This window comes from Chenopodium quinoa, unplaced genomic scaffold (genome assembly GCF_001683475.1).
Source record: "Chenopodium quinoa cultivar QQ74 unplaced genomic scaffold, ASM168347v1, whole genome shotgun sequence".
In the NCBI taxonomy this organism is placed as follows: domain Eukaryota; kingdom Viridiplantae; phylum Streptophyta; class Magnoliopsida; order Caryophyllales; family Amaranthaceae; genus Chenopodium; species Chenopodium quinoa.
Genome location: NW_018743616.1, coordinates 2,301,446 through 2,307,445, shown reverse-complemented (window position 1 = coordinate 2,307,445; position 6,000 = coordinate 2,301,446).

Genomic DNA, 6,000 nt, shown 5'->3' with positions numbered 1-6,000 from the left:
TCCAGGAGGCGTTGATGGAGGCGGAGGCCTATATACAGGCAACTGAACTCTACGCCATCAAGATCCCGTCAGAACCCAAGCGGTGTGACAGGCGAGACAGCCAGCCTACCCAGTCGGTCAAAAAAGAAGAAAAGAAAAGAAAAGAAGTCTGGGTAGCTGACCGCCCAGGTCAGCCGTCCCAGAAGAACCAGAGGAAGTTTGAACCGTGCGTCCCTAAGTACGAGTTCAAAAAAGACTGCTCCTTCATCCTCATGGAGATAAAGGACCGGTTGACAATCGAAAAACCGGCTGCAATGAAAAGCTCTGTCAAGAACAGAGACAAAAGCAAGTATTTCCAGTTCCATGAGGACGTTGGCCATGACACCAATGGTTGCTACAGCCTCAGGCGGCTATTTGACCGTCTGGCTGATGAGGGGGCTCTGGAGTCCTATCTGGTGAAGTCCAGGGGCAACCCTAGACCAAGTGGGGGACAGCCGTCCAAGAAACCAGCTGCTAGCTCTGAAACGGATGAAGAGCACATCTACACCATAGCAGGCGGCTTCGCAAGCGGAGGTCCCACCATCCGGGGTGCCAAGGATAACATCCGAAAATTATCCAACCCAGAAGATGAGGGCCAGGCGTCGCAAGACACCTTCCCTGAGGTCTTTATCTCTGAGAAGGATAGGGGCATGGTCAGGCGGCCTCACGATGACCCCATTGTCATCGAATGCAAAGTTGCCAACCAACGAGTTGGCCGGATCTTAATCGATACCGGGAGCTCGTCTGACCTGATCAGCTACCAATACTTGAAAAAGCTCAAGTACAAGCCTAGCAGTATGCACAAGGCTCCCCACCCCCTAGTCGGTTTTGGGGGAGGAGTGGTGCATCCGATGGGAAGGATTGACTTACCCATCCGGCTAGGGGACAAGGGGGAAGGGCGGCACATGGTCGTCAAGTTTTTGGTGGTTGAGGAATTTACCGCCTACAACCTTATTCTGGGCCGTCCCACCCTCAACGAGTCCAAGGTAGTCATCATCCCATCTCTTATGCTGATTAAGTTTGAGAGGGATGACGGGTCAGTGGGTGCCCTGCGCGGGGATCAAAAGACGGCAAGGCAGTGCTACCTCTCAGACGTCAGGCCGACTGCTACTGTAGCCGGTCATAACGAGGAACCCACTGACCTCGAGGAAAAGGAAGTCGCGCCTGCTCACAAGGCAGCCGGCAAAAAGCGAAAGGCGGACCAATTGGCCCCCGCCAGAAAAACAAAATAGCAATCACTCGCCGGGTAAAGGCCGGATGACTCCCGACCACAGCCGATGGGTGAGAGCATTGATGTCGTCCTGGACAACAGCCGCCCTGACAGAACAGTCAGGGTTGGGACGGTTGCTTTTGAAAAGTTAGGAGCAGACTTGCTCCAACTTCTGAAAGAGTTCAAAGACATTTTTGCCTTTGAAGTGGAAGAGATGCCAGGAGTTAGCCCGGATCTAGCCGTCCACAAGTTAGCCGTTGATCCCAAAATAAAGCCAGTTAGGCAAAAGAAGAGGGATCATGGCGAGGAGAGGTCTCAGGCGGCAGCCGCCGAGGTAAAAAAACTCCTTGATGCTGGGTTCATTCGGCAATGCTATTACCTGGATTGGGTAGCAAATGTTGTTCTTGTTAAGAAGCCGAATGGGACTGGGTAGATGTGTGTAGATTACACAGATCTAAACAAGGCATGCCCAAAGGATAGTTATCCCCTTCCAAAGATCGACAGCTTGGTTGACTCTACAGCCGGCCATGCCTTGATGAGTTTCATGGACGCCTACTCAGGCTTCCATCAGATCCCCTTATGGAAGAAGGATCAGGAGAAGACGACCTTCGTCACTGATCAGGGGTTGTATTGCTACACAGTGATGCCGTTTGGGTTGAAAAATGCGCCTGCTACCTTCCAACGAATGATAAACACAGTTTTCATCAATCAAATCGGAAGGAATGTAGAGGCGTATATTGATGACATGATAGCCAAATCCAAGATGCAGGTGGATCACCTAGCCGACCTCCGAGAAACCTTCACCACCCTCAGGCGGCACAAGGTCATGCTTAATCCCAAGAAGTGTGTCTTTGGTGTTGAGTCTGGAAAGTTTCTCGGATTTCTGATTGATCAAAGAGGCATAGAGTCTAATCCGGATAAGGTCCAAGCGGTGATTGACATGAAATCACCACGAACCGTCAAGGAGGCCCAGAAATTAACCGGTTGTCTAGCGGCCTTAGGAAGATTCCTCAACCGGTCAGGTGACAAGTGCCTTTATTTCTTCCAAGCAATCAGGAAGAGGTCTAGATTTGAGTGGGGAGAAGAGGCTGAGGCGGCATTTCAGAGGCTAAAACAACATCTAGACTCTTTGCCAAGGCTAGTGAGCCCCCTGCCCAAGGAGGTTCTTTACATGTACCTAGCCGTCTCATATCACTCCCTTAGTGTTGTTCTCTTTGCTGAGAGGGACGGTAAACAGCTCCCGGTGTATTTCATCAGCCATGTACTCAGAAATGCTGAACTCTGGTACCCAATGATCGAAAAATTTGGGTTGGCTCTTTACAAAGCAGTCAAGCGGTTGAAGCCCTACTTCTTGGCTCATCTGGTGGCTGTCTATACTGATCAGCCACTCAAGCGTCCAATGACTACCATAGAGTCATCCGGTAGAATGATTAAGTGGGCTGTTGAAATGCAAAGCCTGGAGATAACTTTCGAACCTAGGCGGGCAGTGAAAGGTTAGGCGTTTGCCGACTTCATTGTTGAATTGACTAGGTCGGGACAGCCGGAGAATACCGATCAGGTTTGGAAGTTATTCGTAGATGGTAGTTCTACCTTGAACGGCTGTGGTGCAGGCGTAATTTTCAAGTCTCTGGAAGGGGATACGTATGAATATGCACTACGGTTCAAGTTTCAAGCTTCAAACAATGAAGCGGAGTATGAAGCCCTGCTAGCCGGAATACGCATGTGTAAGGCGGCAGGGGCAAGAAAAGTTGACGCCTGTTCTGACTCTCAATTGATTGTAAGCCAATTCAATGGTGACTATGAGGCCACCCATCCGGAAATGGTCAAATACCTTCAGGAGGTCAAAGATGAGGCGGGGACACTTGACGAATTCCATCTAAGTCAGGTGCTCCGGTCAGAAAATAATCAGGTGGATGCTCTTTCCAAATTGGCCTCATCGACCACTTGTGATACGCCTAGGTCAGTTTTTTGGGAGGTCATGGGAAAAAGAAGTATAGAGCATGACCCCATTGGAATTCTTGACCGAAGCTCTACCTGGATGGACCCCATCCGGGATTATCTGGTAGACGACACTTTGCCGGATGCCTCTTCAGAAGTGGCTGCACTTAAAAAACGAGCTCTGAGCTTCGAAATGTACAAGGGGGAACTCTTCAGAAAGGGTTATCTCCAGCCGTTGTTGAAGTGTGTTACCCTAGAAAGGGGAAAAGAGGTGTTAGAGGACCTGCATGCGAGCTTTTGTGCGTCACATATAGGCGGCAGGACTCTAGCAAAGAGAGCCAGGCGGCAAGGATACTTTTGGCCCACCCTTGAGGCAGACGCCATGGAATTGGTGAAGAAGTGTGACAAGTGCCAGAGATTTGGCCGGCTCATACACCGTCCGACAACAGACCTGATGGCTATCTACAGCCCGGTCCCATTTGCAAAATGGGGCATGGACATCTTAGGTCCTTATACGCCTGCCACAGGCGGCAGAAGATACATTTTGGTGGCTGTAGACTACTTCACCAAATGGGTCGAGGCAGAGGCGGTCAAAGGCATCAAGACAAAGGATGTCATCTCCTTCATTTGGAGGAACATCATCACCCGGTTTGGGGTTCCAATGTCTATGGTGTTTGACAACGGCCCTCAATTTGAAACGTCTACCCTCAAGAATTGGTTAGGAGATCAGGGGATCTCACATTGTTTTGCATCTGTTGGCCGGCCCCAAGCAAACGGCCAAGTTGAAGCCTTTAATAAGCTCATCTCAAACGGCATAAAAAAGAAGATTGAAAGAGATGGTGGTCTTTGGGCGGATGAGTTACCTCACGTCCTTTGGGCCATCAGAACAACTGAAAAAGGGGCAACCGGTGAAACCCTGTTTCTCATGACATACGGCACTGAAGCCGTTTTTCCAATTGAACTTTATGAGCCAACACTCCGAGTCATGCTCTATGACGAAGAGGCTAATTGGGAGGCCATGCGTCTAGCATTAGAGCCACTCCCAGAACGCAGGGGCAACGCCGCCTTGCGACATGAGATATACCGTCTGAAAATGACGAGGGCTTACAACAAACGAGTACACAAGCGGCCCCTCAAAGTTGGGGACTTTGTGCTACGAAGAATGGAGGCAACAGGTAGGGCAAATGAGCAAGGAAAGCTAACCCCCAATTGGGAAGGCCGTTACCGGATTTTTGATGAAGTAAGAGGCGGCACCTACCGCCTGGAAACACCAGACGGCAGGCGGTTAGCCAGAACCTGGAATGTAGACAACTTGAAAAAGTACTACTTCTAAGGACATTGTAAATACTTTTTGTAAAGAGTAAATGAATGAAAGGAATACCTTATTTCAATTTTTCGTATTAAGTCCCATGTGCAATGCACAGTCGGGCACCCATTTGCTTAAAATAAGAAGCCAAGTACCTAACTTAGCTACTTAAGGCCCAAGGCCAACATATTTTTAAAACCGACTACTTTAACCCTAAGCAGTTATCCGGCGACGCCCATCCGGGTGAATTCGTCGAAGAGAACATCTCCCTTTCGGGTGGTACATTGTTCTACGCGTCATATACTCAAACGACTTTAACCGGTTTGGTTAAAGATAACTCACGTCCGTTTGAATGACCTATCGCAAACAAGATACACCCTGCTATTGCCCCAAGGCAATACAAACGGTTAATTAAATCTTGTTAAGCAGTCGGCTTTGCTCAGAGAGTCCTATAGCCGGACCCCGCTTCTATCATGAAGTTCAACCCTAATTAACTTCGAAACCATATCTTAAAAATTGTAACCGGCTACTGCCCCAAGGCAGTACAACCGGCAAATATTGTACCCTAAGACAATACAGCCGTAAAGTAGCGTCATAGGTCAAAACCGGTTATTGCCCCATCACGATACAGACGGTAATATCGACCTTGATTAGTAGCCGGCTTTTGCCCAAAGGTACCCCAGTCGGCCTAATGATCCATGCGGAAGGTCAGACCTAGTTGACCCCAGCATCCACCTTGCTATTGCCCCATGGCAATACAGGCGGCAAAGCGTACCTCAGTACGCAACCGGCCTTTGAAAGAAAGCACTACAACCGGTAACAATGTTGGAAAACAGGCCAGAACCTTGGCTCGTACCTAACGAAGGGTTGAATAACATACGTCTGGCCACAAGCCGCCTGTGTACAGCCGGGCCTTTCTGTTGAAATATGACGCGGATGATTATAGACGGCTGCCTGCTTAGAGTTGAACTAAGCAACCAACCGTCCAGGGGCAGATATAGCCAATGCATCCGGTATATCACAAGTTCAGTCAAAATAGAACGCAAAAATTAAGTGCAAGAAAACTGACCTAGTCGGCATATACATTTATGAATAAGAATTTGTTCAAGTGTTAGCCGGACCCCCATCCGGTGAAAAAAGATACATCAGATACACGGCACGCAGGCCGGAAAAGTTGAAGACTAAAGCTTAAGGCTGAGGCAGAGGCTTTGCCGGGTCCTTAGAGGCGGCTTTTGAAGCAGGAGGGACTACCTCTTCTTGATTTTCATCCTGATTCTCTCCCCCGTCTGAGTCGATCTCCGCCTGCATGGCCTCAATCTCCTTCTTGACCCACTCTTCATAAGGCTCTGGGGCCGGCTGGTTCGACTCCTGAACCTCAATGGCAAGATCAACGTACTTATAGGCAAGTTCCCAGACGGTATACTCCGTGTCCGGATGAACCAGGGACCAAGCCTTTTGCATTCTGTTAACACAGTCTTACTCATTCTCTTCAATGAGCCGGCTCTATTCAGCTTCCAGCGTAGATTTG